The sequence below is a fragment of the Thalassophryne amazonica genome, chromosome 5 (assembly GCF_902500255.1).
Source record: "Thalassophryne amazonica chromosome 5, fThaAma1.1, whole genome shotgun sequence".
Taxonomy (NCBI): Eukaryota; Metazoa; Chordata; class Actinopteri; order Batrachoidiformes; family Batrachoididae; genus Thalassophryne; species Thalassophryne amazonica.
The window spans coordinates 130,493,358-130,505,642 of record NC_047107.1 but is presented as its reverse complement, the minus strand read 5'-3'; the positions used below and the strand labels follow the sequence as shown (position 1 = coordinate 130,505,642).

Below are 12,285 nucleotides of genomic sequence, written 5' to 3'. Positions count from 1 at the left end.
CCAATATTTCTCTATGTTGGACTCCTTACCATTCATTATTTGTATAATATTTTTTTATTTTTATATATATAATATTATACAAATAATGAATGGTAAGGAGTCCAACATAGAGAAATATTGGATAAAGAAAAGTTATATTGGACGAGATCTGGTGCACTTTTTCATATGGAAAATTCACACACATTTAAACAGATACCTGTACCTGGAATTCAGTACCCGCTCTGAAATAAATTCTAAATATTCTATTCATCAAGTGAACACATTTTTAAAAAGGGAGTTTTCCTCAGTCATCTTGAAGGCAACATTAACTTCCTGTAACAAACCATTTAGTGAAGCAAGCTTTGACAGTGAGCCACAATTAAAATAAACATGATGGAATCTCGTCATATCCCATGCCTGTACTCCAAAATCTGGGAGGCGCCCGGCGCTGCATGGAAAACCAAATGCCTTTAGCAAGGGTATGATGTCATTCCCAGTTGCAACTTCTGAGGTAAGCAGAACGTAGTATAACACATTAACATGAACTGAAATCCAATTTCAATTTATACCTCCCTACTTAGCTGACCTAATTAAACCTTACGTTCCGGCCCGGGCAGGGTGCAGGACTGCTTTATGTCCCTAAAGTGAATAAAAAGTCTGCAGGTCACAAAGCTTTCTCTTATCGTGCACCTGTTCTGTTGAATGATCTCCCTGTCAATAAAACAGCTAGATTCTGTAGAGACTTTCAAGTCCAGACTTAAGATGCACTTATTTTCCCTTTCGTTTGGCTAGCATACTGGCATAGCATGGTACTATCAATTTATTTCATTTATATAGCACCAAATCACAACAAAGCTGCCTCAAGGCGCTTCACACAAGTAAGGTCTAACCTTACCAACCCCCAGAGCAAGAACACAGGTAACAGTGGTAAGAAAAAACTCCCTCTGATTATGATGAGGAAGAAACCTCAAGCAGACCAGACTCAATGGGGTGACAGTTACAAGATTTTTACAAAGTTTTTCCAAGCTGAAGTGACAGTAAACAGAAAAACCAGAACGGCATCAAAAACAAAGTGCATTATTGAGAAGACCACGCAGTCATTGGCCACACAGGCAGGGGGTCATGAGATAAGTTCATCAACCCAGGATGCGGGCCAGCATCCATCCATCACGTCACCTAGTTTATTCCAAATGCAGACTGCAGTGTGCTGCGTCAGCTTCAGCCAGGGCATCTCGTGGTCAGTCCAGCACTCCGAGGTGTGCAGCTGTCAGCCTAGTGCGATGTCATCAGGACCTTGGACAGAGAGAAAAATATGAAAATGTATCCACATAACGTGTCCTGATTGTGGACAGTGATGTCTGAAAATAGTTCCTTGTCGTGACTGAAGAAACGCAGTGTTTTAAAAGAAGTCGCTGTGTTTTCAGCCTGAACCAGAGGACGCCGGCGTTTTGTTCCATAACAAGAAAATTTACTTATTTTAAAAGTTGAAGAGACACAGCTGCACCTCAATCATTCACCTGACGTCAGTAGACAAAATTTGAAATGTTGTCACCAGTGGTGGGCACACTTCCGATAATCCGATAACAGACAATTATCGAAGATAATGTTTTCATTATCGGATTATCTTTTTAGATACATTTAAAAATCATCGGACTAATTATCTTCCGATGAATTATCGTCCGATAACTTTTAGACCGATAACGTACTAAACTAAGCTGAACAGTGAAAAACATTTTTAAAACTGTTAATGCTTTTAAGACCTACCTGTTAAAGGTTTCCTAATAAGCATGTTGTTCTACCCTCTGCAATCAGAAACCACTCTATCATCTGTAAGCAAAAGAGAACTGGTGACCAAAAAAAAAAGTAATTGCCTTTAACACCATACTAATATAATCACAATGTCACCAAGTCATCCAGAGGCATACATGTTTAACTTATGGTTCAAATTTTAACCACTCATTTTAGACAAGTTATTTAAAATTATTGTCATGTCTGAAGTTTATAAAGTGAAAATATCAGATATATGTTTTTGTTTTAAAGTAATGTGCTAATTTTTAAGGTTTTGTGAGCACATGCTGTGCCAGGCAGCAATGCATTATGGGTAGCATAAGGTAATCTCAGACGTTCACGACAGGACAAATGCATTTCAGACACTCTGTTCAGGGTCCACAGATAACAGCATTAACCTCTAGTGCCTAAAACTCTCGTGAATATATTCTCTGGGTTTATAGACGTTAGTGTATTTGTCTTTGTTAAATTCCACGCATCTTAAATGTAGCAGACACAGATTATCTGGAATTTTGTTTGAGATTTTTTCAAGGCTGCTACTGCCATCTACTGGCCAGGAGTGTTCATGGCAGTATTAAACGTCTGGGTACCTGGCTGCTCTCGAAGTGTTGGTATTGTCCATTGTCCAGGCGCTTTTTGTGTGCATATATGTTAACTTTGTATTCTAAAACTACGGTTAGAAGTAATGCCGACTCCTTATCGGTCCACACGAACGAGGTTGGCGCCATGTTTTTAGTTTTTGTGGAAGTGACAAGAGAATAAGGCTCCTGATTGGATAGAATTTTAATCAGTACCGCCACCCAAAGGTTTGGCAGACTAATTACAACACATTTATACGGTTCGATGTGGATGGATTTTTTTTTAAATGACGTAGTGTGGATGAAGTTTTTTCCCCAAACTGAAAGGGTAAGATATTCGGTTTTACAAATACCCGACAACGTGTGTACATGGCCTTATGTCTGTGAAAGGCACTATATAAATAAATTTACTTACTAATATTGAGTGCACGTTTTACAACATCATAAAAGTTTTAAAACATGCAATTGCGATGACACTTCCAGGGCTCTGTAAAAATGCCTGTTTTTACAAATAAAAATGGAATATTTTACAAAAGCACATTTATCTTTAAACCAACACACGACACGTCACATTAACGTGTTGGTTTACATAATGGATTACTGAACCAATCACTGTTTAGCACTTTTACCCAGAATGCTTTGCGGTCTGTGTTTGTTACAAAACCTCAGAATTAGTGCCTTATTCAACATTAAAAGATATATGTTATATTTTAACTTTGTACAAATGACAGAATTGACATTAATGGAGTTATTCTATCAGTATTTTCAAAAAACCATAAGTTAGTATGACTTTATTTTTCAAGACCTCCGCCTGACCGGAGTGCTGAAATTGATAGGGAGTTGGCCTTATGGCTCGGCTTGGTGTGCCTCTGTGGTGGGAGCGCTGCTGTAAACAAGAGCTTCCAGCAGGGGTAGAATGTTGAAAGAAAAATGATTATGATTCGTAAAGAGTTGATTTCGTGGGTGCTTTCAGGATTTGTCTGTGCTGCTTCCTGCAGGGGGCAGCATGGTCAAACATTCTTGCTTATGCTTTAGCTCTTTTACCGCTTTTGATGCTTTCAAAAGCGATCGTGTTAAAAATCAATTTCAGCTCATTAGTAACTGCAAATGTCTCATAGACAACACCGGAATTTATCGGTTATCGATTATCTGTAACTTCCGATACATTTTTGGGTGGTTTATCTTTATCAAAGATAACTTTTCAGTTATCTTATCTGTTATCGAAGTTAATTTTTTGGTTATCTGTGCCCACCACTGGTTGTCACCTACAGGCATTTTTGAGTAAAAGTTGGCAAATAGTGTTACTTTGTCAATTTGGGTGTGCTGATTCCAAATCTGCCATTTGGCAAACTGTATCTGTCCTCCGATGACCTTGAGAGGTCACTGAACTTTGTACTCATTGACCCGACCAGAAATCCCACTTTGAGCATGTATTACCAACCAGACCTCATTAAAAATGCACAAGATGCTAAGAAAATTGTCCAATCTTCTAGATTTGAATACTTCAAATTCTAATTACCAACTTTTCAGGATGTCCTTGACCTTTGGTGACCTTGAGAGGTCACTGACCTTTTTGAATTGCTCCCTTCAACTTAATTTGTGCTTACAACAGTACAGTTTTTTACTAATCAAAATGTTGTTTAATGTCACATTCTGGTATCATGCATTTTCAATACACAATCTTGGTATCATTTCATCACTTTGGAAACATATATGACCCCTGGTGACCTTGAGAGATCATCCAACAGAAGCTCATAATGTTGTTCACAGCGTTGTATTTTCTACAAACAGCTGCATGGCAACTCCATGCAGCGGTGCACTGAAGCTTGTTTTTCTTACATGTACAATTACCTCTCACGCAATGGAGTTGTACATCAACTGGCAACTAAACTGACAAGCCTCTGTGGTGCAGAAACAATGGAAGTCATAACTGGTACCAGTGCTCCATTTTCAGGTTTCCATCCCATGGACTGTGGTGGAGGAAGTGCAGGTTGCTGTTGGTCTGCTTGGTTCTACACAGCTGCTTGGTAATGAGCTCTTTGTATGTGAAATGACAGGGCATCATTTGCTTCTAAATAAACTGTTTGCTACTTAATCCACCAGCTTGATTATTGTCACACATTCAGCAATCAGATTTAAGAAGCTGAAATGAATGAGTTGGGCTCAACTCCAAGGCCAGGAGGCTGGGGGTGTCTGCGGGCTGACTGACTGAACACCCTCTGGTATATGCTTTGGGGGTCTCTGGAAGTGATCGCCGGGTTTCCCCAACCACCCTTTTGGGCACCACCCTGCATTGTGGGCTGGACCCAGGATGGGACTCAGGACTGCTCTGTGGACTTTTTGGGCAGTAAAGGTAATCTCCCGAGTTAGTACAGCAGATAACTGAAACAATGCTGCAAATCAAACCAAATCAATTTTATTTATATAAAGCCAAATCACAACAAACAGCTGCCCCAAGGCGCTTTATATTGCAAGGCAAGGCCATACAATAATTTCGGAAAAACCCCAACGGTCAAAACGACCCCGTGAGCAAGCACTTGGCAACAGTGGGAAGGAAAAACTCCCTTTTAACAGGAAGAAACCTCCAGCAGAACCAGGCTCAGGGAGGGGCAGTCTTCTGCTGGGACTGGTTGGGGCTGAGGGAGAGAACCAGGAAAAAGACATGCTGTGGAGGGGAGCAGAGATCGATCACTAATGATTAAATGCAGAGTGGTGCATACAGAGCAAAAAGAGAAAGAAACACTCAGTGCATCATGGGAACCCCCCAGCAGTCTAAGTCTATAGCAGCATAACTAAGGGATGGTTCAGGGTCACCTGATCCAGCCCTAACTATAAGCTTTAGCAAAAAGGAAAGTTTTAAGCCTAATCTTAAAAGTAGAGAGGGTGTCTGTCTCCCTGATCTGAATTGGGAGCTGGTTCCAGAGGAGAGGAGCCTGAAAGCTGAAGGCTCTGCCTCCCATTCTACTCTTACAAACCTTCGTAACTACAAGTAAGCCTGCAGTCTGAGAGCGAAGCGCTCTATTGGGGTGATATGGTACTATGAGGTCCCTAAGATAAGATGGGACCTGATTATTCAAAACCTTATAAGTAAGAAGAAGAATTTTAAATTCTATTGTAGAATTAACAGGAAGCCAATGAAGAGAGGCCAATATGGGTGAAATATGCTCTCTCACTGCTCTAGTCTACAGTGTTTATCACAGCCATCAATCGAGTCTTCCCGCAATGAAAATACATCCTGTGATCCACCAGCACAAAAATCAAATCAAATCTAAAAAAAATGCTCAATTACTCTGTCTGGCGTCTGTGTAATAAGTAAAAAAGGTGCAGAACGTACGGCTTCCAGCTGTATATAAACATATGAGCCCACACACACACACGTCACACCGCCGGTTTGAATGCAGCACCTCTAGTGGGGATTTATTTTAAGCAAAAATGTTTCACATGATAATTATGAATAGAAAATGCTAATTTTGAAAATAGCTGTAAATATTCATTTTATTTACCACTTAGAATGACATTATTATACCTTAAAATTTACAAGACGTCCGTTTTAAATGTGTGTCATTAAGACCAGCAAATGCAGAGAGAGTGATCTACAAATATTCATTGATTTGCACAACTTCTGCTCTTGTCAAAAGGGTAATTCCATGTTGTAGAAGCTCACAGGCCATTTTTTTTTTTAATTGGCGAGAATAGTGTTTGAAATTGTAAGATCAAACATTAACGTGCAGAAACAAAGTAATTTCAGTTACAGTGATGCAACGTCAGTCACATACTGTCAGTTTTATGCTGTTCTGCTTGTATGGGTATTGTATTCTACAAGGATTCTCTGTTAAATATTGTTAGTTGCTTGATAACATTGATAACTTCAAAGTTAAGATATTATTGTTTTGTATTAATGAGAACATTGCACACCTCAGCTGAATTGAGAAATTAGTTGTCAGAACTAGGGTTGGGTATCGAGAACCGGTTCTTTTCAGGTATCACTAAGAATTGATTCGATCCACTGATACCAATACTCTTTTTGCTTAACAATTTCCTTATCGGTCCTTCAGAGCAGCCGTTGTTTTTGAGGGCGTTTGTCGAGAAAATGATCGTTTCTCTACGTTGATTACAGACCCTGTAGAGGCTCTGTAATCAACAGCTTCTGCAGCACGACTCCACCCTGAAGCGTGAACCAATGAAGCAGTGCTTCTACCCGCTGGCTCGTTGGTTCTTTGATTCACTGCTCTTCAGAAGCAGCAAGTCCGCTTCTTAACCCCTCTCAAAGCCATTAAAATACTGTGAGTCACTTTTGTGTGGATTAAAGTCACTAACTGGGACTCTTGTCTTGTTGCAGTCAAGAAATGAGAATCATCCTCCATTCCGTTGGCACAGCTCCAAATGCTGCGCGGCACTCTGCTGAGACAGAGTCCGGTCAGAATTAATAACTTCAAAAACAAATTGCTGCTTTAAGTAAAATGACACCTTTTTCCAAACGCTGTAATACAGACAAGAAACTACAATTGACAGAAACATTTTTTTCCTCCCTAAATGAGACGTCCAGCATTCATTATGAATTACATCCTGATGTGCAGCACAGCAGCTGCAAGAGTTCAGCTCAGACGTATTGAAAGACATTCATGCCAATAACGTCTGAAAGGAAATGCTTTTGACAAAAAAAAAAGCTACAGATTTTATTTCTATTTATGTCCAGAGATCAAAGTGACCAATCCAGTGACCAATTTCATATTTATTTACTTTAAGACAATAAAATGTTGTTGACATAGAAAACCTGTAAAGCCTACTTTTGGTACACAGAAAATTCACAAGAGATATCGATAAGGGAATCAATAAGGAATCGGATCAATAAAATCTTATCAATACACATCCCTAATCAGCACTGCACCTGCTTTGGCCAGAAATCATAAAAATACCAACATAAGCTATTATTAAGATGCCAAATTATAGAACATGACAATTGCCAGTCAAAGCACATTGTTTTATTAGCAGAAGGATCATTCCATGTCAATTCAACGGAGGGCCTCACGTACTTTGTCTCAGATTTTCTTCAAATTTTAATCAAATATTCCCAGACTATTCAGAACAACAAATCTGAAGTTTGAGGCCTGTAGGCCAAGTAGTTTCTGAGATATGGCCAATTTAGTGTGCATGGGGTCTCCCATTTTTTTTTTTTTTTTTTTTTTTAAGGCCGTCATTTCTGGAGCCATGTTCAAGGTAGCATATCTCATCAAATAATGGACTTAGAGGCCTGACATTTTCTGTGGCAGTTGTCATGGGCAACCAGACTTGGACTATAGTCAAACAACAGGCACTGACACTAAACTGTGACATTTATGTATGCTCAAACTATGGAAGATATTACACTGACTATTGCAAGCATCCATGTTTGAGACACTGAAGCATACCATTACACTCAAAGAAACCTATTTCTCGGCTCAATGCCAGCTATACTGGCTATAAAATATGTAAATTTGGCATATCTGTGTTAAACAGTTATTGTGGGAGAGATCTCTGAAATGTGAAAAAAGCATTTTGTGGTTGAAATTTATTAGAAAAGCTCATGTGGGCAGTAAATAAAACTCTTCAAACTGATTCCATTTTGAAGGTATTGATATCTACTTTATGTGTTATAAATATGGCCTTCTTTATGAAACTCCTTCCCGGTTAATTTAAGCATCCAATTATGGATAATTTGTGCACCCGCAAATGTATTTCTAGTGCTGAAATGACAGTTTCATTTTAATTGTGTGCACACACTGCATTCATATGAGTCATGGCACACCCCAGAATGCTTGCACATAGATCTGCCGGGGGGGGGGGGGGGGGGGGGGGGGGAGACAGCAACTTTATGATCGTGTCTTAAAGCAACCCTCCAGTTTGAAAGGGTCTTTAAAGTCAACATCTAGATTAGATTAGGCAGAACTTTATTGATCCATTGGGAAAACTCCCTCAGGGAAATTGAGGTTCCAGCAGCATTGTAAGGCACCACACAGGGTAAGAAGCACACAGAGTACCAAAAGTGAAACTAAAAAAGCAAAACAGGCAGCAAATATAAACATAAATACACAATACAAATACCAGACATACTGATGAATACTGGTTCTCTGGTCTAAGGGGCAGAGTTAAGATTTAAAAAGGTGACTTCACGGTCAGCTGCTTTCTGAGGACGTTGGCTTATCACATGATAACACTGCACACGCCGTGTGGGGCAGGGACTCAACTGTCAAATCCTTATCTCACATACACTCTCGGGGAGAGGCAGTGGGTGTGGCCAGATGTCATCCATCAAGACCTTATCTAAAATTTTGACGAGGGATGGGACTTAAGGGCAGGCTCAAATCTGATTGGCTGTGATGTCATCCATCAAATTTGACAGAAGGTGGCTCAGTTAACAGTTGAATCACGGTGGTTTAGTGGTTAGCACCGTTGCCTCAAAGCAAGAAGGTCATGGGATCGAGTCCCACCCGTGGCCTTCCTGTGTGGCGTTTGCATGTTCTCTCTATGTTTGTGTGGGTTTCCTCCGTCTTCCTCCCACATTTGAAAAGACATGCAGATTAGGTGGAACCTTTATATTGTCCGGTGTGAGGAGCTCAGTGCTCCCATTGACACGTGCGCATGCGTGGGTCAGTATATAAACCTCCGGCCAGACTTGCAGCTTCCCTTTCTCTCACAGCCTAGGGGACCTAATTTTTAATGGAAATTATCAAATGAATTTTTGAAATGAAACAGGTAAGGGAGGTTGTTACACAATTCATGTCTCAGCAACACATTTTCCTTGTTGCTGCCGCTGGTGAACATCCAAGCCAGAGACGGGAGCTTCAAGCAGGAGGGGCTTCTGAAACTGTGACATACCACGTTCTCAGCGGCCACCCAATTTTCATGCATGTGCAGACGAGTGTACGGGAATTGTCAGACGTGGAGAGTGCAGATCCCCTGACACCAGGTCTCCTGTGTACAAGAGAGCTCAATCTCAGCGGGACTAACCTGGTTAAATTAAAATTTAATTAAATTAATAAGGCCTGCTTCCTCTCTGAATGTAATGTCGGTCACTGTGGAATTTGCCGAAAAGCTCATGTACACACACAAACACACACACCATTAAAATGTAAATATTGTTTCTGAATGATTGATCGAGGGGCTTTATTGAACATGTACAAAATGGACGACAGGCGATAGGATCTTAATAACTAATTAAATAACTGCAAATTATAAAGAACACGAGAATTGTGTTAAAATTTTTAACATGTAAAAGAATTTGAAACATACAATCTCCAACAGAAACACCTGAACAAATACTTCAAAAATAAGCATATATTACCTCCAGAAGTATGACTGTTTATTTGTAATATATTGTTAAGTTTGACAACAATAAAAGAGGAATTGACACAGAAGCCCTGTAATTATTCAGATCAAACATTAGCGATGACCAGGATCAAAGAACGTAAGAGATCAAAGGAGAAAACCCACAGAAGACAGAGACGACAGCTCAACAGTCTTCTTTTGTTTTTGTGTGTGTGTGTGTGTGTGTGTGTGTGTGTGTGTGTGTGTGTGTGTGTGTGTGTGTGTGTGTGTGTGTGTGTGTGTGTGTGTGTGTGTGTGTGTGTGTGTGTGTGTGTGTGTGTGTGTGTGTGTGTGTGTGTGTGTGTGTGTGTGTGTGTGTGTGTGAAAGAGGCTTTGTTCAGACAAAATGGCGGCACTCACCCCGCCCCTCCGGTGAAGACTCGGACGCGAAAGGACAAAAACAAAGATAAAAAAAAACAACAAATAAAATAATTAGTATACTTGACAGAGTGACAATAAAACCTAACAAACCGTCAGAGGAGCTGAACACGGAGTCCAGCAGGTGTCGCTGTCGGTGGTTCTCCTCTTTGGAACGACAAAGTTCCTCCTCGTACTCTGCTATGGTTCTTTCAAACAGCCCAAATATCTCTTCAGCAGCCGCAGTTAGTCGCTGCTTCACCAACGCTCTCAGCATTTGGACTTTAGACATTTTCACACAACGACACCAACTTTTTCTAAAACAAACTCCGTCACAAAACAACAAAAGAACCAAAGAGTCACAGACACGAACGCTGCTGCTCACAGCTAGCAAGCTAAGAGCTAAGGGCCGGAAACAGAGGCGCCTTCAAAGTAAAAGAGGGAAAAGAGGCGCCTTCAAAATAAGAGAGCGAAAAGAGGCGCCTTCAAAGTAAGAGACAAAACAGAGACGACTTCAAAGTAATAGAGAAAAGAGGCGCCATCAAAGTAAGAGAAAGAACAGAAACGCCTTCAAAGTAAGAGAGCAGGCAGAGGCGCCTTCAAAGTAAGAGAGAAAAGAGGCGCCATTAAAGTAAGAGAAGGAACAGAAACGCCTTCAAAGTAAGAAAGCAGGCAGAGGCGCCTTCAAAGTAAAAGACAGAACAGAGGCACCTTCAAAATAAGAGAGAGAACAGAGGTGCCTTCAAAATAAAAGAGAGCAAAGGGTGCCTTCAAAGTAAGAGAGCAGAGAGAGATGCCTTCAAAGTAAGACAGAGAGCAGAGGTGCCTTCAAAATAAAAGAGAGAAAAGAGGCACCTTCAAAGTAATGGGCCTTTCACATTGAATGCATCGGAAGAGTCAGAGGTGTCAAGAATCGGTCTAAAAAAACATTATTTTTAATGACACAGGTTGCTTTTAAGACGCATCAGAAGCGTCGGGTGAAAAGCCAAGCTAAAGCGACGCTTCTGACGGGAGCCCCCTGTTGTGAAAGTGTAGTGACACGGACCCACAACAGGGGCGTAAATGAACGGACAATGAAAGAGTCGAATATGAACACTTTACTGTTGTGAATGAGCACAACACAGAGGAATGTGAAATTTTGCAGACAGTCAATCACAAGGGTGACGTGTGGGCAGGCTCGAGGATAGAAGACATCTGTCCTGAGATGAACCGGAACCACATGATTTCCTCCGCCACCGAACCCGGAGAATACTGGAGCCGCCAAGTCCCGAGTCCCCAGGTGGCCACCGTCTTCGAAGGTTGGATCTGGTACTGCTGGCAGGGAGCAGAGACAATAAGATATGGGTGTGTGCACACCCAGTAACAACAACAGTGGGAATTCCACCTCCACCTCTAACACACACTCGTGCAGCTCCTGTCTACCCACTTATCTGGTAGAGGTGTGAAGCGAAGCCGTCGCTGATCACACCAAACGCCGGTCTCACAGATAAGGAACACCACAGGAAAGTGGCTGCAAAAAAGAGTTCAGACTGACACACAGTTTACTTTAAGGCTGAGAATAGTACCTGAACGGTTCGGCGATATCTTGGCAATGAGGTGGAGATGACGTCCAGGTTTTATGGAGTGAGATGATGAAGCATGAATGGGTGACAGCTGTCAAGAGATAATGAGTGACAGCTGTCAAACCCGGCTGTGTCCGTGGCGGCAGCGCCCTCTCATGCCTGAAGCCCGCACTTCAGGCAGGGCGCCCTCTGGTGGTGGGCCAACAGTACCTCCTCTTCTGGTGGCCCACACAACACCCGCATTGCCGCTTGTCGGCAGACTGATACGTTTAAAGTTCAACCCAATCCAACTTTCGACACTGTGAGCTGTGACATAGCTTCGCGCTGTCCAATAGGAACGACGCGTGGGGCCAAAACACTGTACAAAACAGATCGGTGCAGAAACCACTGATCTGTACAAAACAAGATCGGTGCAGAAACCACTCATCTGTACAAAACAAGATCGGTGCAGAAACCACTGATCTGTACAAAACAAGGTCGGTGCAGAAACCATTGATCTGTACAAAACGGATCGGTGCAGAAACAACTCATCTGTACAAAACAAGATCGGTGCAGAAACAACTGATCTGTATAAGATCGGTGCAGAAACCACTGATCTGTACAAAACAAGATTGCTGCAGAAACCACTGATCTGTACAAGACAAGATCGGTGCAGAAACCACTGATTTGTACAAAAC

At 41.4% G+C, this 12,285-nt stretch overlaps 1 pseudogene; it reads right to left on the bottom strand.

Annotated features, from left to right (window-relative positions):
- Positions 1-10,440, bottom strand: part of LOC117510019 — a 76,413-nt pseudogene extending 65,973 nt beyond the window's left edge.
- Positions 10,441-12,285: the final 1,845 nt, after the last annotated feature.